General features: G+C 42.0%; 1 long non-coding RNA gene across 2 annotated transcripts in view; it reads left to right on the top strand.

Annotated features, from left to right (window-relative positions):
* Positions 1-18,695, top strand: part of LOC127487781 (uncharacterized) — a 49,087-nt gene that overhangs the window by 16,118 nt on the left and 14,274 nt on the right. Inside the window, exon 2 of one of the 2 annotated variants that reach the window (XR_011380035.1) lies at positions 17-315. This is a non-coding gene — a long non-coding RNA (uncharacterized lncRNA). The remainder of the gene's footprint in view (positions 1-16; positions 316-18,695) is intronic. The other variant, XR_011380034.1, reaches the window with a different exon arrangement.

Below are 18,695 nucleotides of genomic sequence, written 5' to 3'. Positions count from 1 at the left end.
TATTTGTTTCTTTCAGAGGCAGGCAAACATATTGAAAAAGAGATAGTACTATCAGCTAGTTCACTACTCCAAAGCCAACATGATTGAGGCTGGACCATGCTGGAGCTAAGAGTTGGGAACTGAATCAAGATCTCTCACATGGTGGCAAAGACCCAACTACTTGAGTCAACACCACTGCATCTCATGATCTGCATTGGTAGGAAACTAGAATTGGGAGGGGAGTTGGTACGACAAACCGGACACTCCGTAATAGGAGACAGGTATCCCAAGCAGCATCAACTGCCAGGACAAAACACTTTCCTCTTCTTTAACCGTGTAGGTTTTTTATACAAGTCTTAAACTCTATGGCTAAATTTATTTCTGCACTTATTGCTTTTAATGCTATGAAATCCATCATTTGCAACAAAATGGAGGAATCTGGAAAACATCATGCTGAGTGAAATAAGCCAGTCCCAAGAGACAAATATCATATGTTCTCCCTGATCTGTGACAACTGAGCACCTAAAAGGAAACCTTTAAAAGTGAAACCGACACTGTGAGAAACAAGGACTTGATCAGCCCTTGTCCTGACTGTCAAGGAACAACTTAATACTTTATTCTGTTTGGTATTTTTTTTTTTTGACAGGCAGAGTGGACAGTGAGAGACAGAGAGAAAAGTCTTCCTTTTGCCGTTGGTTCACCCTCCAATGGCCGCCGCGGCCGGCGCACCGCGCTGATCCGATGGCAGGAGCCAGGTACTTCTCCTGGTCTCCCATGGGGTGCAGGGCCCAAGCACTTGGGCCATCCTCCACTGCACCCCCTGGCCACAGCAGAGAGCTGGCCTGGAAGAGGGGCAACCGGGACAGAATCCGGCGCCCCGACCGGGACTAGAACCCGGTGTGCCGGCGCCACAAGGCAGAGGATTAGCCTAGTGAGCCGCAGTGCCGGCCTCGGTATTTTTTTGTTATACTTAATACCATTGGTTGAACTCTTTAACACAATTATTCTTAGGTGTTTAAAGTTAACTGAAAATTGATCCCTGTTAAAAATAAGAGTGGGAATAAGAGGGAGGAGATCTACAGTTTGGCACATGCTCAATCGGACTTGCCCCAAATGGTAGAGTTAGAAACATGCCAGGGATTCCAAATCCCATTAAGTTGGCATGTACCAATGCCATCTTACTAGTTATAGTGATCAGGTTAAGTACATAATTGATCATAAAGGTAGGATTAAGTGTCAAAGGGATCACATAAATAAGACCAGTGTCTGCTAATAATAATTGATAGAATTAAAAAGGAGAGAACGGTCGAACATGGGAAGCGGGATACACAGCAGACTCGTAGAATGGCAGATGTCCTAAACAGCACTCTGGCCTCAGAATCAGCACTTAAGGCATTCAGATCTGGCTAAAAAGTCCATGAGAGTTTCTCAGGCATGGAAGGCCAAGACACTGTGATAAAAAACTACCTAAATGAAAGATCTATGTGATATCCCAGTGGAAAGAAGGGGCCATCAAAGGAGTTTCCTTCCTCTGAAGGTAGGAGAGAACTTCCACTTTGATTATGGCCTTGTCTAATAACGTCAGAGTTTGTGAACTCAAAACACTTCCATAGCCTTGGCAGCTCACAAGAGCCTTCGGTGATTAATGATGTCACAAATAAGAGTGTCAATTGTTAAATCAACCATAGGAGTCACTGTGCGCTTACTCTCCATGTAGGCTCTCTGTCCTTAATGTGTTATACTATGCAAATTAATGGTAAAACTGGCCGGCGCCACGGCTCACTAGGCTAATCCTCCGCCTAGCGGCGCCGGCACACCGGGTTCTAGTTCCGGTCGGGGCGCCGGATTCTGTCCCGGTTGCCCCTCTTCCAGGCCAGCTCTCTGCTGTGGCCAGGGAGTGCAGTGGAGGATGGCCCAGGTGCTTGGGCCCTGCACCCCATGGGAGACCAGGAAAAGCACCTGACTCCTGGCTCCTGCCATCGGATCAGCGCGGTGCGCCGGCCGCGGCGGCCATTGGAGGGTGAACCAACGGCAAAAGGAAGACCTTCCTGTCTCTGTCTCTCACTGTCCACTCTGCCTGTCAAAAAAAAAAAATGGTAAAACTAATACTCAAACTATTTCATACTTTCTGTGTCTGGGTGGGTTCAATCTATTGAAATCTTTACTTAGTATATGCTAAGCTGATCTTCTGTATATAAAGATAATTAAAATGACTCAATGAAGAATGGGATGGGAGAAGGAATAGGATATGGGATGGTTTGTGGGTGTGACGGTAGTTATGGGGGGAAAAACTGCTATAATCCAAAAGTTGTACTTTGGAAATTTATATTTATTAAATAAGTTTTCTAAAAAAGAAAACACATTTATGAATAAGCATCTGAAGGGGTTACCATGTAAATTCCTAGAAATATCAAGTAATTACTTGGAAACATAGCATGAATTTCCATTTCTTTTTTATTTTTTGACAGGCAGAGTGGACAGTGAGAGAGAGACAGAGAGAAAGGTCTTCCTTTGCCGTTGGTTCACCCTCCAATGGCCGCTGCGGCTGGTGCACTGCGGCCGGCGCACTGCACTGATCCGATGGCAGGAGCCAGGTACTTATCTTGGTCTCGCATGGGGTGCAGGGCCCAAGCACTTGGGCCATCCTCCACTGCACTCCCTGGCCACAGCAGAGAGCTAGCCTGGAAGAGGGGCAACCGGGACAGAATCCGGCGCCCCGACCAGGACTAGAACCTGGTTGCCAGCGCCACAAGGTGGAGGATTGGCCTAGTGAGCCACGGCGCAAGCCATAATTTCTGTTTTTGAATAATGCACAATATTTAGGGATAATGTGCAAAAAGTATGCATTTCAAAATAGTTTAAAACTGAAAGTGTCTCTGGCTTCATTTTGACGTGTTTATAACCAAAACTGTTGTAATTCTCATAGTATATGTCAAATGGACTTTAGAAAGACTTGGGTTATTTTGCATGATAATTTGAATGTATAATCTTGAGTTTTCTCAGCACTTTGTACCATCTCCTTTTATTGATCTTGCAATTCGTGGTAATGTCTTTGGGTTTCCCTTAAAGCCTTCTTCAGATTTTTTATTTCATTGTCTATCTTAAAACAGTAACTTATAGTCTCCAGTGACTGCTCTGATATAACAGGATGTGGGTTTTTGGTATTAGCCTGTTGATGAAGTTTGCTCACCATTTCCTCATGATTCCTTTGGAGCAATGTCTACCTCCTTTCATTGGCAAAGGTTACTCATCTGCATTTCAGCTTGTGGTTTTCTTGTACTCTCTTGTCCAGAATGATGATTCTGGATGGTGTTTAGCTAAAAATCATTTTTGAAAGTCCTATCTTCCAGTTCAGTGTGCTAAGTGCTGGTTCAAGTTGTTGGTGCATGTCTGCATCTTCATGATATTGCTTATTTATACTGCTTCTTTAAAATACCCCTCATCCTTCTTGATAGAAATTACAGGTTGTGGGGGTTTCTATTCTTTCTTTGTGGAATGAATCTACCATCACTGTCACCTGCAGAAGCAGCACATTCACACAGGGTTTCTGATACTTGCACTTCATTGCTTTTGAACTTCATTTCTTCTTCACACTGTGGTTGGTTATGTTCACCTCTTTCAATCTGTTCTTCCACTTTCGTGGATGCAGTTTCTAAGTCATTACTTGTTGGAGGTTTGACATGTTCCAATGCAGGTACCATGCTTACAATTACTAATTCTTCAGTGACCACAGAATAGCTTCTTGAACATGGGCTATCATGGTTTTCTTTTTTTACTTCTGGCTGATGTGGATGTTGGTGCAGTCTTCATTTCTATTGATTTATTCTGAACAGAACCTTGCATTTCAGTGAGAGGCCAGGAGTTCCATTACCCCAAGAGATCACTAGGCTCAAAGAACATTGCAGGTTTCTGGTATGGTATCTTGATGCTCCCAAGAACCACTGAAGCTTCTACTTTGGATCCATCAACTACAGCAATCCAAGTGGTCACCACATGCACCAGATAGTGCATACTCCTTCAAAGTCCAAAGACAACGTTAAGGGTCAGTGGCCATGGACAAAGCAAGCTCCAACCCAAGCAGGGGGAGTCATGAATGTGGAGGCCATGTTACAGCCTCCACCCAGAACTCTGGGGCACCTCCATTCCCGGTACTGCGCCTTGCCTGAACCACGGTAGTAGACTGATAATTTCCATAAATTAAACCTTAGATTATTTGTTGCTAATATGTAGGCAACTTTTGTGTCTTAAGTTTGTGGCCTATGACTTTGCTGAATTTATTTGTCCAAGTAGGGTTGTGTGTGTGCATGTGTAATCTTTAGTGTTTTCTACACATGAGAAAGCATAGGATCATACTATATGCAAACAGATAAACACTTCTTTACAACTTGGATGTTTTATTTTTTTCTTGCCCAATTGCTTTGTCCAGGATACTGAGCTATATATTGAAGAGAAGTAGCCAAAAAAAGAATTCTTACCTTATTCTTGGTCTTAGGTGAAAAGCTTTCAGTATTTCACCGCTGAGAATGATGTTTGCTTTAGATTTTTCATATATGGCTTTTATTGTGTTGGTAGCTTTTGCCTTTTTTAGTTTTTAAGCTTCCACTGGCATTATGGTTTTGTGGGGACACCTATGTATGCATATGTTTATCCCTGATATATCACATGTCCCATCCTTACTACTATGACTGAAGAAATATGTGTTCACCAAAGTATGCACATGCTCAGAGAAGCCAAGGGGTGGCTTTCTGCCTCATGCAGGAATTACCTGATTTTCTTCCTTCCATTAAAAAGCCTGCCTCCAGCCAGATAATGCACAAGAAATGGTATTAGAGGGTGGCATAGGAAAGGGTCTCTGTTCTTATATGGACAATGACACAGAAAGATAAAACTGTTAATAACCAACATTGAGGGACTAAGTGGAGGTGACTGCAGGATAGAAGAATATTAGAATTAACATGATTTGAGTTCTATATTTTTGTTTCAAGCACATATTCATAGTCATTATATGTGAGGGGGAGGTGGGGGAAGGATTAAATAGAATGAGATGAAGTGTAGTATCTAGTTGGAGCAGGAGATTGAGACAGGTGTTTCAGTCTAGAAGAAATGAGACTTCAGAATGCAGAGCTAGAATATCCAAAGGCCTATGTTAGTTGAGAAGTGGCCCTCCAGTACTGCCAACTTGTCATTTATCTGCTGTAACACTGCTGATAGCTCTAGATGAGTCACATTGCTTCCCATAGTTGTAGAACATCTCTGTACCTATCCCATCCTCTTCTCTACAAGCCTACCATAGGGAGACTCTGGGTGTCCCCTTCCCTCCTGTAGGGCTGGCAGTAGCAGGAAGAGGCTTCCTCAGGGCGTGGTGTAGCCAAGGTTCCCTGGATTTCTCACAGCTCTGTAGCTGTTTTCTCCAGAGCTGGCAGCACATGTTGACCAGGACACTGGGGAGTTATAGAGGGGATGTTCTCCATCTACCTTCAGTCCAGCCATGGCTATTCCCCAGTTAGACTATGAAAGTGCCCTAGATATCTGTGTTCAGTCCATGGGCCTGTGTGGCTCTGAGAAAACCAACAAACAGAAAAAAGGCAGCTTTTCTTACTGTGCGTGTAACATTGAGCCATTCCTTTAGAAAACTCAAATTCTAGGTTCCATCCTATAGATGACTTCCAGAGAACGGAAGGCAAGCCCTTTATCCATCCATTACTTCAAGACATGCTCTGTGATACGAACCTGACCTTGCAAAAAGTATGCTGCATTTAACTCTTCACGGGTTGTCACTTGTTTGATGCTATAACAAAAATAAAGAAAAAATGTGATAATTGTGAAGGCTCCTAAAGGGGCACAAGAATCCTCCAGGAATAAAATCACATTGAAAATAGCCAGCATTATCCTTGGTAGGATAACTCTGTCCCTCCTTCCCAGTTATCCTTAACATCTTTGAGGAAAGACTCTTCACTCCCAGTTCCTAGTAGGTACCTCGTGGCACTTTCCCAGGGGGGAAATAAGAAAAGGTGCACACTCACTGTGGTTGGAGGAACGGTTGAAGTTCCTCAGTATTTTTCTAGGTGTGCATCTCAAAACACAGAGACTGAGATCTTACATTCCAGGAAAGGGCAGGGCCACAATTAGTCTGCACACCAGCCCTGCCTCCAAGACAAAGGCCTGTCTCTACCTTGTACTGCTCCCTTTGGAAGGGAGCCAGGCCAAGAACTAAACCTAGAGTGGTTGCTGTTCAGGTCCCTCTTGGTTTGTGTAATGGAGGACCCAGCTTTCTCTTTTCAGCTGAACTGCTAGACAGGACTTTGCCCCATTCCTTCTTGAAGCATGGACAGGACACATTCTAGAGCTTGGTCATCAAGCACGTACTTTACCTCCATGCGTATGTAATTCTGAAGGAATTCCTTCACCACAGTGACTGGGATCCCTGGGAGGCGTCTCAGGGGAAGGTTCCTCTATGACCCCCCATCAGCACCTGACTCACAAGTGCTTTGGGATGCCTTCCTGCCTGTGGATCCTCACCTGTTAAGAGCATGCATAGTTCTCACTTCCTGTGAGTCTCCTCCTTCTACTTTAGTAGTGAGAATGACACACTGTGTGCCCTGCTGCATGGACAGCTAGACATGTTGCTCTGCTGTGTGGTGTCTTCCCTCTTCTACCTCTGGAGAAGAGTGGATTCCACCAAAGGGGTCCCCAGATCTCAGTGGCCATGATAGCGGTGGGTGTGCATGAGAGCCTGTGGCTGTTTAGAGATAATGGGGATGCCTGAGTAGAGTGTGGCTACTCCATGTTCTCTTTTGTAGGGGCTGACAAGGGTATGATAATTGGCAGGTGCGCTATTGTATGGGGTATGTGTGTTTTTTTATGTGTGTGCTCTTTGTGGTAGGGTTGTCTGTGTGGTGTGGTATATGTGTTCTGTGTTGTGGGGTATGTGTATGTTATGTGATGTGTATGTTAGGTGATGTGCATGTGGTGTATGTATGTTTTGTGGTGTGGGATGTCAGTGGTTTGTGTTCTGTGGGGTGTGTACTATGCTACATGTGTGTTCTGTGGTACAGGATATATGTGGCTTGTGTGTATGTGTGTTTTGTGGTATGTTATACTCTGTGGTGATTGTGTATATGTTCTGTGGAGTAATTTGTGTGTGTGCATTTGTGTGCTGTGATGGAGGGGTTCATGACTGTTAGTGCATGAGGTGGTAGACATAGCATGTTGGAGAAAACACGAAGGAGCTTTCAGAACACATGCCCACATCACAGTGAAATAGTATGGTGAATGCTGTGTGTTGAGTGTGTGTAAATTCATGACACATTGGTTCAAATTGGGCTTGAGATTAATATGCAATTTATTTGGAGTTAACAAATGAGAACACTGCAATGAGTGAGTTAGGTTGGAAGAGTCAATGATTGTATCTGTGTGTTACTTTCACATATATGTATATGTGTCAATGACATATTCTGGGGTTTTGGATTTGTGTGTTTTGTGGTATGTGTGTGTATATGTAGGTGTGATGTTCCGTGATGTGTATGATCTGCAGTATAGAATGTGTGTGTGTGTGTTGTGGTGGAGGGGTTCTTGAGTGTGTTAGTCCATAAGATAGATACAGTGTGTTGGAAGATGCTCTCAGCACATGCTTCCTGTTGAAGGGCTGAAGGCATTGTGGATGCAGTGACATGTGAGAGGAAAGGTTGCCTGCCTACCTGTGAAACTGAATTCTCTTCAGACGTAGGAGTGTTCTGGTGTGTGGTCTAGAGATAGGGAGCTAAGATGGATTAAGTTTGTGAAGGGACATGAAGTGTTCATGAGTTTAGTTAGGGAAAAGTGGTGCAATAATGAGGGTGGGAGGATGTCCCTGTGAAATGCCACTAGAGTACGGGAATAATCTTCTGAAGGGGAGGGATTTGAGAGTATCATAGAAATGAACAATGGGGCCACAGCTCAAGTGAAGGGCAGAACAGGTGAATATGTGAGCAGGAGCTTGTGCAGTGTGTATGGAGAGGCTCTGATCAGATTTCCATTCGTGTTAGCACTGCCCATGGCCTCAGCTGTAACTCTTCCAGGGCTCATACACGGTCCATACATGGTGCTGAGGACTTGTGACCTGTTCTTGGAACCACAACCACTATGTGAACCCCCTCTGAGTCCACAGCCTAGTTCCTGTGCCCTGAAGCACTTTCTTGTTGTGTGGGGAAAATGGGGTGAGCAGAGGTTGAGCTAGGTGACTCAGCTGTCTCTCATCTAAGCTCTGACTTCCCTTTGCATCTGCCTTACCATCTTCTTAAATAAGAATGGACTCATTCAGAAAAGAAACAAAGTAGACATCATCAGATAGAGGATCTCTCTACTTCTGCCTTAAAAGTTCTAGAGCCTCCACATATGACCCAGAAGGTTTCTGTTGAGGCTTGTGGAATTCCGTGGAACAAAATAACAACCATGAGGCCAGACATTATCTGTGCAAAACAAGAGCAAATTAGGTGGTTATGTTGTTTCAGGCATGTGACCACTCACGGGATTTGCTCACAGGAATGAAGGTGACTTCACCATTCAGTGAATTCTATGGTCCATTACACACCAGACACTCATACAGACCACAATATGTCCTAGTGAAAAATTCAAAACAAATCTTCAAATACTTTTATTTTACTTGTCTGAAAGGCAGAGATACAGAGAAGGGGGAGAGACAAAGACAGAGAGAGAGAGAGAGAGAGAATCTTTCATCTGCTGGTTCATTCTTCCAAATGGGCACAGTGGCCAGGACTGGGCCAGATTGAAGCCAGGTAACAGGAGCTTTTTCTAGTTCTCCCACATAGATGCAGGGGCCTAACAACTTGGGCCATCTTCTGCTACTTTCCCAGGCACATTAGCAGGGAGCTGGGTTGGAAGTGGAGAAGCCGATGCTCAAATTGGCACCCATATGGGATGCCAGTGTCATGGGTGGCAGATTTATCCACTATGCCAAAATGCTTTCCCCAAAAGTCTAACGGCTATCAGTTTCATTTGAGTGTTGATGGCCAAAGGGACACTACATACAGACAGAGTCTTTATGGAGACACTTTTGCTGTGTGTCTTGAAACTATAAAGTAAGATAGTTTAGTATTCATATACCTACTCTGTATCTCTCATTGTGTTTAACAATTCCATGATAGTTTTGAAAGGATGAGTAATGCTCCCCACCAAAGATGTTTATATATTAACTGCTGGAGCCTGTGAATGTTACTTAGTATGTCAAAGGAGACTTTGCAGATACTGTTAAGCCAGGGTGTATGATGGAGAGATCCCAAGGATACTTAACAAGAGGAAGGCAGAAATGTCAAAGGCAGGGGGAGAGATGTTGCAAGAGGTTGAAGCTAAAAGATGAAGGGTGTGCAAACCTAGGGCCATAAGAAACCAAAGGAGGCAAGAATATTCCCCATTGCAGCCAACAGAAGACACCAGTATTGCTAATACCTTAATTGTTAGCCTCATAACACATTGAATTTTCCAACCCCCCCACAACCCAGGACAATTAGCAAATAGTTTATTGTGTGTTGCTTTAGATTGCTAACCTTCTGGTAATTTTTAACAGTGGTTAACAGGGAATAAGCAAACAAAGTTTGAATATAGGCTCTACCTCATGGGAGGGCCCTACTTGCCAAATTCTGTTTCCTGAGTTCAGTGTTGTTTGCCAGAGTCAATGGTTTGAATACTACTTTGAACAATAGCAGGAGCTTAGAGTACTCCTGCTTCTAGTCATTATCTGATGTGTTATTGTCATTCAGTTCTTTAATTATACCTGCTGTATCAGTTTAGAATTAGTGATTACTCTTGAGAATTTAATTGAGAAAGCCTCTCTATATTCAATCACATTCTCACCAATATCTTAGGTCAGAATTTGTTCCTGGTTGCCACTTTTGTTCTCAGTTTAATTTTTTTAAATAGACTGTTTCCATTAGTGTTGCTAATGTAGAGATAGGGAGATGCAGGCCAGGGTAGCATGCTCTTGGAAGATGGTGAATTTCCCTCTTCTCCATTGTTTCACAAACTTAGCATTTTGTATGCCCATCAGGACCTGCCCAATCATTTCCCCTGTGCAGTGCTCACAGACCCCAGCCAAATCAGTAACACTCCATACCACATGTCTGGGCAGCCACACCAGGTAACGTAGATAAAGGGAATTTAGATTATCTGTTGAAGACCAAGAATCATATGCCCCTAACAGACATCCAGCTCTGGGGCCCTCTCTCTTTGTCTTACAACAAGAGAGTTCTGCTGTTGCGCTCTCTGATTTCCCTTTGTTTTCTGGCTCACCTAATAAAATACTCTCAATTCAAATTGGACTTTTTCCTTATTTCTATACTGAAAGAAGTCAAGGACCACATTGCACTTTCCTACTACTATACTTTTACAACTTCTTTTGCTATCATTTTTATCTTCAAACACTCTTATTGAACCCCATTCTTTATGATTGTGACTGCTCTCTGTCCTCAGAACACTACTCTGTGATCATTTGTTTTCTGTGACAGCTGTTGATTTTTTTTCCCTCTCCCACTGCCTTCATCTGCCCAGGCTCAGCTCTCCTCCCGTTATCAGTATGAGTGGCAATGGACAAAGAATATTGACAGATGTAGCATTCCAATGCATCACTTGATTCTTTTTATTTGAGGACCAGCTTTCTTGCCTTCCAAAGAGTACCCAGGTTGTGAATTACATTGATGTATGTTTGCAGTTCTTAGAAAATTGAATAAAAGTCATGGATATACAGTTTCTGTTGGATTCGCTGATTTGTCAAGTAAATATATATTCTGAAGATCATGCTCTGGGTTCTGAGAACATGAGGCCTATGAGTTTACAAGAAATAATATAGATGTCCTAAAAACTCTGACACATTTGCACAGAAGAATTTGTCTTATCATTGAGTGTTGGAGTCTGGATTAGATGTCATACATATGGGTTGGATTCCATGCCATTCACTAAAGCTATATGGTTCTGGTAGTGTCAGAATTTATGATGGAATGCAACTATCAACTTGAGTTTCCCTTACTGTGCTTCCAAAAGCTCCTGTGTACAGCCTTGATGCTCTCACACTTGAGTCCTTTGTTTGTGGGAACCCAATTCCATATTCAGGGGAACAAATATTGCTGAGGAATCTGTAGTGTTCCTTGTAGAAACATGGCTGCTTCCATTCTCCATCACTGTACTCTTCACTGAACCCTACAGCACCCCTCCCCCAACAGGAAGCCATTTTGTCCCTCAAATTCTATTTAACAAGCCACGGGGCTGATGCCTTTCATTTGTTTGTACTTCTTCCTGGATCCTGCACTGCAGGCTTTTCGAACCCAAAATCCTTTTCTAAGACTGACACCTCTTTTTTTCTCCATGACACTTTTCACTCTTTCACTCTCTCCATCTCATGTCTAGATGTGCACAACCTCAAATGAAATAATTTTTTAAAAAGTATGTATTCATGATTTTATCATGTCATTCTTGCTGTTAAATGCTAAGACAGCTCAACACTTGTCATTTTAACTCTTACAATTACCAAGTTGTCTTATTATGACTATGTCTGATTGTTCATTATACACACATTGCAACAAAATTGTGTGGAGAATTCCTTATGCTTAGTGTGTGTAACTGCATAACATGCTGTTTCAAATTGGGTTCAAGTTTAATATATAATTAATTTTGGTATTAGTATTTGTAGATGTTTCAGTGAGTTTTATTTGGGTAGGAATGGTAGGTGAAGTTTGTGGGTGTTAATTTGACTCAAATCTATTTGTTTCAATGACATATGTATTTATGTAAATGGCACATCCTGAGGTTTTTTATTTGTGTGTGTTAGGGAACCATCATTCATGGATAAAGTAATTGTAGCGCCATTTGAAACAAAGTAACTGTAGCACCCTTTGAAAGAAAGTAACTGCAGTAGGGCAGCTTGAAGGACAAGTAGAAAGGTAACCACCCTAGCTGGTAAGATTTGAAAACGGGGCCGGCGCCGTGGCTCAATAGGCTAATCCTCCACCTTGCGGCGCCGGCACACCGGGTTCTAGTCCCGGTAGGGGTGCCGGATTCTGTCCCGGTTGCCCCTCTTCCAGGCCAGCTCTCTGCTATGGCCAGGGAGTGCAGTGGAGGATGGCCCAGGTGCTTGGGCCCTGCACCCCATGGGAGACCAGGAAAAGCACCTGGATCCTGGCTCCTGCCATCGGATCAGCGCGGTGCGCCGGCTGCAGCGGCGGCCATTGGAGGGTGAACCAACGGCAAAAAGGAAGACCTTTCTCTCTCTGTCTCTCTCTCTCACTGTCCACTCTGCCTGTCAAAAAAAAAAAAAAAAAAAAAAATTTGAAAACGGATGACGGCCTAACTAGACGGCCTAACCACAAACTGTCATTGCCATGACTATGGGACCCTGGGAGGTCAGAATGTGGGTGGGGCTAGCCTCTAGAAACTGTATATAAGGGGACACTCAAGACGCTGTAAACCAGAGGTTGCTCAGCCTCTCTCCCTGGTCCGTCACCTAGAGTATCAATAAAGTGTGTTTAGCTTGACCTTCCTCAGTCTCCTCGACTCTTCCTTCGCGGTAACCTGGCCAGTTCCCGAAGGGGGAGATCCTCACAGTGTGTGTGTGTGTGTGTTCTCTTGGATAGTACCTCTGTACTATGTCTCAAGTCTATTTCTTGGGGGCTGCACTGTATTGGGTGTATTTTAAGCTGTGTTTTCATAGTGGTCTGACACTGTGATATCCTATTCTCACTCACACTGAGAGACTGCCTCTGGGAATCTGAGGATACCATGATCCCCTTACTCCCTTTCCACTATTTTTCAGCAGAATCCAGTTTTCCACTGATCTCTTTTTCTTTAGGCTTCTTAAGTGTTTTCCCTTTGGAATGTATTGTTTGCACTGCTACTCACACTAAAAAAATATGGAAGAATGTTTGTCATTATGTATCATTTGAGCATTCCCCAAAGCTTCCTGTCATGAAATTTAATTGCCATTTTGAGGCAAAAGAGGATTGGAACAATCCAACTTCAGGGTGTAGAAGTGGGGTCTAAGGAAATGATCAGATCAGTAGGGTAGTGCCCAAATGAATGAATTCTAGTGGTTTTATAAGAGGGACACAGACACAGACTCATGCATTTCCATGTGTTATTTGCCAGTCTTTTTTTCCCCAAAGAAACCTTTTATTTAATGAGTACAAATTTCATAAGTACAACTTTAGGAATATAGTGATTCTTCCCACCATACTGGCCCTCCTACCCCCACTCTAACCCCATCTCTTCCTCTCTCTTCCATTACAAGTCTCATTTTCCATTAAGAACAAAAAAATGATTCCTCAACAGTCAAGACAAGGGCTGTTCAAGTCAATGCTTCTCAAAGTGTCAATTTCACTTCTACAGATTTCCTTTTAGAGGCTCTATTAGTTCTCAGATATCAGGGAGAACATACAGTATTTGTCCCTTTGGGACTGGCTTATTTCATTAAGTATGATGTTTTCTAGATTTATCCATTTTGTTGCAAATGACAAGATTTCATTTTTTATCGCTGTGTAGTATTCCATAGAGTACATCTCCCATAATTTCTTTAATTAGTCTTAGGTTGAGGGGCATTTAGGTTGATTCCATGTCTTAGCTCTTGTGAATTGAGCTGCAATAAACATGGAGGTGCAGATAACTCTTTCAGGTGCTGGTTTCATTTCCCTTGGGTAAATCCCGAGGAGCAGGATGGCTGGGCCAAATGGCAAGTCTATGTTCAAATTTTTGAGGTATCTCCAAACTGACTTCCATAGTGGTTTTACCAGATTACAATCTCACCAACAGTGTGGATTAGGGTACCTTTTTACCCACATCCTCACCAGCATTTGTCATTAGTTGATTTCTGTGTGAAATCCATTCTAACAGGGATGAAGTGAAACCTCATTATGGTTTAGATTTGCATTTCCATGATGCCTAGTGATCCTGAGATGTTTTTTCTTGTGTCTGTTGGCCATTTGGATTTCCTCTTTTGAACAATGTTTCTTTAAGTCCTTAGCCCATTTCTTCAATGGGCTCTGTTTGCTGTTATGGAGTTTCTTATCTCTTTATACATTCTGTATATTAATTGTTTATTAGTTGCATTGTTTGCAAGTAATTTCTCCCATCCTGTCAGTTGCTTCTTCACTTTCCTGAGTGTTTCTTTTGTAGCACAGAAGCTTCTCAATTTGATATAATCCCATTTGTTAATTTTGGGTTTAATTTCCTGTGCCTCTGTGGTATTTTCCAAGAACTCTTTGCCTGTGTCAATGTCTTGCGGGGTTTTCCCAATGTTCTCTAATAATTTGATGGTATCAGGTCATAGATTTAGCTCTTTAATATATTGTTAATGGATTTTTGTGTAAGGTGTAAGGGAGGGTTGCTTCATATTTCTGTATGTGGAAATCCAGTTTTCCCAGCACCACTTGTTGAAGAGACTGTCCTGGCTCCAGGGATTGGTTTTTAGCTCCTTGGTCAAATATAAGTTGGTTGGAGATGTTTGGATTGATTTCTGACATTTCTATTTGGTTCCCATAGTCACTCCATCTATTTCTGTAAGATACCAGGCTGTTTTCATGAAAACTGCCTTGTATATGGCTTTAAATCTGGTATTGTGATGCCTCTGGATTTTTTATTATAAAAGATTGCCTCAACTCCGGCCTCAGAATCAGCCCTTAAGGCATTCAAACTGGCTAAAAAGCCAATGAGAGAATTTCAGGCATGGAAAGCCAAGACACTGTGGCAAAACAAACAAACAAACCAAACATGACCTAAATGAAAGATCTCTGTGAGTGAGATCCCAGTGGAAAGAACGGGCCATCAAAGAATGAGGTACCTTTCTCTGAAGGGAGGAGAGAACTTCCACTTTGACTATGGACTTGCCTGAATAAGATCAGAGGAGGTGAACTCAAGAGGCTTCCATAGCCTTGGCAACTCATGACAAGAGCCTCGGGTGATTACTGATGTCATAAATAGGAGTGTCAATTGTTAAATCAACAACAGGAGTCACTGTGCACTTACTCCCCATGTAGGACCTCTGTCCTTAATGTGTGTGTACTATGTGAATTAATGGTAAAAATACTACCCAAACAGTACTCTATACTTTGTGTGTCTTTGTGGGTGCAGTCTGTTGAAATCTTTACTTAGTATATACTAAGTTGATCTTCTGTATATAAAGATAATTGAAAATGAATCTTGATGTGAATGGGATGGTAGAGGGAGTGGGAGATAGGATGGTTGAGGGTGGGAGGGAGGTTATGGTGGAAAAAGCCGCTATAATCCAAAAGTTGTACTTTGGAAATGCATATTTATTAAATAAAAGTTAAAGATTGCCTCAGATATTTCAGGTGTTCTATGTATCCATATTAATTTCAGCATCATTTTTTCTATGTATGAGAATAATCTCTTTGGTATTTTGATTGTTATCACATTGAATCTATAAATTACTTTGAAGAATGGACATTTGGATGATATTGATTCTTCCAATCCATAATCATGGAAGATTTTTCCATTTTTTTGGTATCTTCTATTTCTTTCTTTAATGCTTTGTAATTCTTATCATAGAGATCTTTTACATCCTTGGTTAACTTTATTCCAAAATATTTTTGTAGCTATTGTGAATGGAATTGATCTTAGATGTTCTTTCTCAGCCATGGCATTGTCTGTGTATGCAAAGACTATTGCTTTTTGTGTATTGACTTTATATCCTCCATTTTTAAGACTTATTTATTTGAAAGTCAGGGTTACAGAGAGAGAGAAGGAGAGGCAGATAGGAGAGAGGGAGGTCTTCCATCCACTGGTTCACTCCCAAATTGGCTGCAACAGCCAGAGCTGTGCTGATCCGAAGCCAGAAACCAGAAGCTTCCTCCAGGTCTCCCAGGTAGGTTCAGGGTCCCAAGTATGTGGACCATTCTCTACTGCTTTCCCAGACCATAGCAGAGAGCTGGATAGGAAGTGGAGCAGCCAGAACTCGAATCAGTGCCCATATAGGATGCCGGCTTGCAGGCGGTGACTTTACCCACTATGCCACAGCACCAGCTCCCTATATTCTGCTACTTTATCAAACTCTTCTATGAGTTCCAGTAGTCTCTTGGTGGAGTCTTCTGGATCCCCTATTTAGAGAATCATGTATCTGAAAATAGGGATAATTTGATTTCCTCTTTCCCAATTTGAATCCCTTTGATTTCTTTTTCTTGCTTAATGGCTCTGGCTAAAACTTCCAGGACTATATTGAATAGCAATAGGGAGAGTGGACATCCTTATCTGGCTTTGGATCTCAGTGGGAATGCTTACAACTTTTCCCCATTCAACAGGACACTGGCCGTGGGTTTGTCATAAATTGCTTTCATTTGGCCTGCGCTGCGGCTCACTAGGCTAATCCTCTGCCTGCGGCACTGGAACCCCTGGTTCTAGTCCCCGTTGGGGTGCCAGATTCTGTCCCGGTTGCTCCTCTTCCAGTCCAGCTCTCTGCTGTGGCCAGGGAAGGCAGTGGAGGATGGCCCAAGTCCTTGGGCCCTGCACCCGCATGGGAGACCAGGAAGAAGCACCTGACTCCTAGCTTCGGATCAGCACAGCGTGCCGGCCGTAGCAGCCATTTGCGGGGTGAACCAATGGAAGGAAGACCTTTCTCTCTCTCTCTCTCTCACTGTCTAACTCTGCCTGTCAATAAATAAATAAATAAATTGCTTTGATTGTGCTGAGGAATGCTTCTTCTATACCCAATTTGGTGAGCATTTTCATCATGAAAGGGTATTGTATTTTATCAAATGCTTTCTCTGCATGTATTGAGATAATCAAATAGCTTTTCTTCAGTCTTTTAATGTGATATATCACATTGATTGATTTGCAAATATTGAAACATCCTTGCTTATCAAAGATAAATCCCATTTGATCTGGGTAGATGATCTTTCTGATGTGTTGTAGGATTCAATTGGCCAAAATTTTATTGAGGATTACTGCGTCTATGTTCATCAGCGAACTTGGTCTGTAGTTCTCTTTCTCTGTTGTGTCTTTTCCAAGTTTAGAAATTAAGGTATTACTGGCTTTGTCGAAAGAATTTGGTAGGATTCCCTCCTTTTCAATTGTTTTGAATAACTTGAGAGGAAGTGGAGTTAGATCTTTTTTAAATGTCTGGTAGAAATCAATAGTGAAGCCATCCAGTCCTGTGCTTTTCTTTGTTATGAGGGCCCTATTCCTGATTCAATTTCTGTCTTGGTAATGGGTCTGTTCAGGTTTTCAATGTCTTCATGGCTCAATTTAGATAGGTTGTATGTGTTCAGGAATCTTTCCACTTCTAGGTTACTTGGTTGATTTCCATACAACTCTCTGTGGTAATTTCTGATGATTCTATTTGTTTCTGTAGTGCCTGTTATTACATTTCTTTGTTCATCTCTGATTTTATTGATTTGGGTCTTCTCTCTCCTTTTTTGATTAGTTGGTCCAATGGTTTGTCAATTTTGTTTTTCAAAAAGCCAGCTCTTCAGCCAATTTGTGACTTTTAGCTGGAGAGTTATGGCCATTTACATTCAAGGCGACTACTGAGAAGTAACAACTTTGTCCTCCCTTTTTTCTATAAATATTCGTATTTTTTACTTTGGATTTCTCTTGTACTTTTACTGGGAGATTTCATTCCTTTACCTTATTCCATAGTGATAACCATGTTTTTGTGTGTCTGTGTGCAGCACATCCTTAAGCATCTTCTGCAAGCCTGGACAGGTGGTTTCTGTATGTCATGGAATGTCTTTATTTCACCTTCATTCACAAGTGAGAACTTGCAGGCTATAGAGTTCTGGGCTGACAGATTTTTTCTCTTAAGACTTGGACTGTATCTCGCCATTCTCTCCTATCCTGTAGGGCTTCTGATGAGAAGTCTGCTCTGAGTCTAATTGGAGATCCTCTGAAAGTAATCTGGTGTTTCTTTCGTGCACATTTTAGAATCTTTTGTTGTTTTATCGTGAAGAGTTTGATTACAATGTGTTGTGGTGAAGATCTTTTCTGGTCATGTCTATTAGGAGTTCTGTGTGTTTCCTGTGCTTGGATCCCCCTTTCTTTCTCCAAATTGGGGAAATTTTCTTTTATTTCACTAAAAAGGCCTCCTAATCTTTCTCTTTTCCCACACTTTTGGGAACTCCTAGAACCCATATGTTGGGTTTTTGATAGCATCCTGAAATTCCCAACAGTGTTTTTTAGTTTTATAATTTCTTCTTCTTGTGTTTGGTCTAACTGTATGATTTCCCATGCCATTTCTTCTAAGTAATATATTCTTTCTTATGCTTCACCAATTCTGTTAAGGTCTTTCACTGTATTTTTTATTTGTTCTATTTAATTCATTTTTTAATTTCATTTTACTTTCTGTTTAAGATCTCAATTCCTTGGGAGAAATTTTCTTTCATATCATATGTGGATTTCATTTAGTTTGTGCATTTGTTTCTGATTGATTCTAAGCAATCTGATCAATTTTTGAATTCCATTTCTGGCATTTCTTTAATCTCATCATCTTCACAATCTAGAATTGAAGTGCTGTGTTCTTTTGGGGGTGTCATGTTGTCTTCCTTATTCTTGTTTCTTGAATTGATGTGTTTGTTCTTTGACATTTGTGGCGATACTCATTGGTTTCTTAGTTTTTGTGTGTGTGTGTGTGTGGTGGATTTTATCTTTGTACTATATCAGAGTGGATTAGTGGAGTGTCTGGTTTCAGGGAATACCTAAAATGGTGCAGTGGATGTGGTCAGGGGGTT

Source organism: Oryctolagus cuniculus, chromosome 11 (genome assembly GCF_964237555.1).
Source record: "Oryctolagus cuniculus chromosome 11, mOryCun1.1, whole genome shotgun sequence".
Lineage (NCBI taxonomy): Eukaryota > Metazoa > Chordata > Mammalia > Lagomorpha > Leporidae > Oryctolagus > Oryctolagus cuniculus.
Note: the sequence above shows the minus strand (reverse complement) of the source record. Positions and strands in the feature narration are given on the sequence as shown.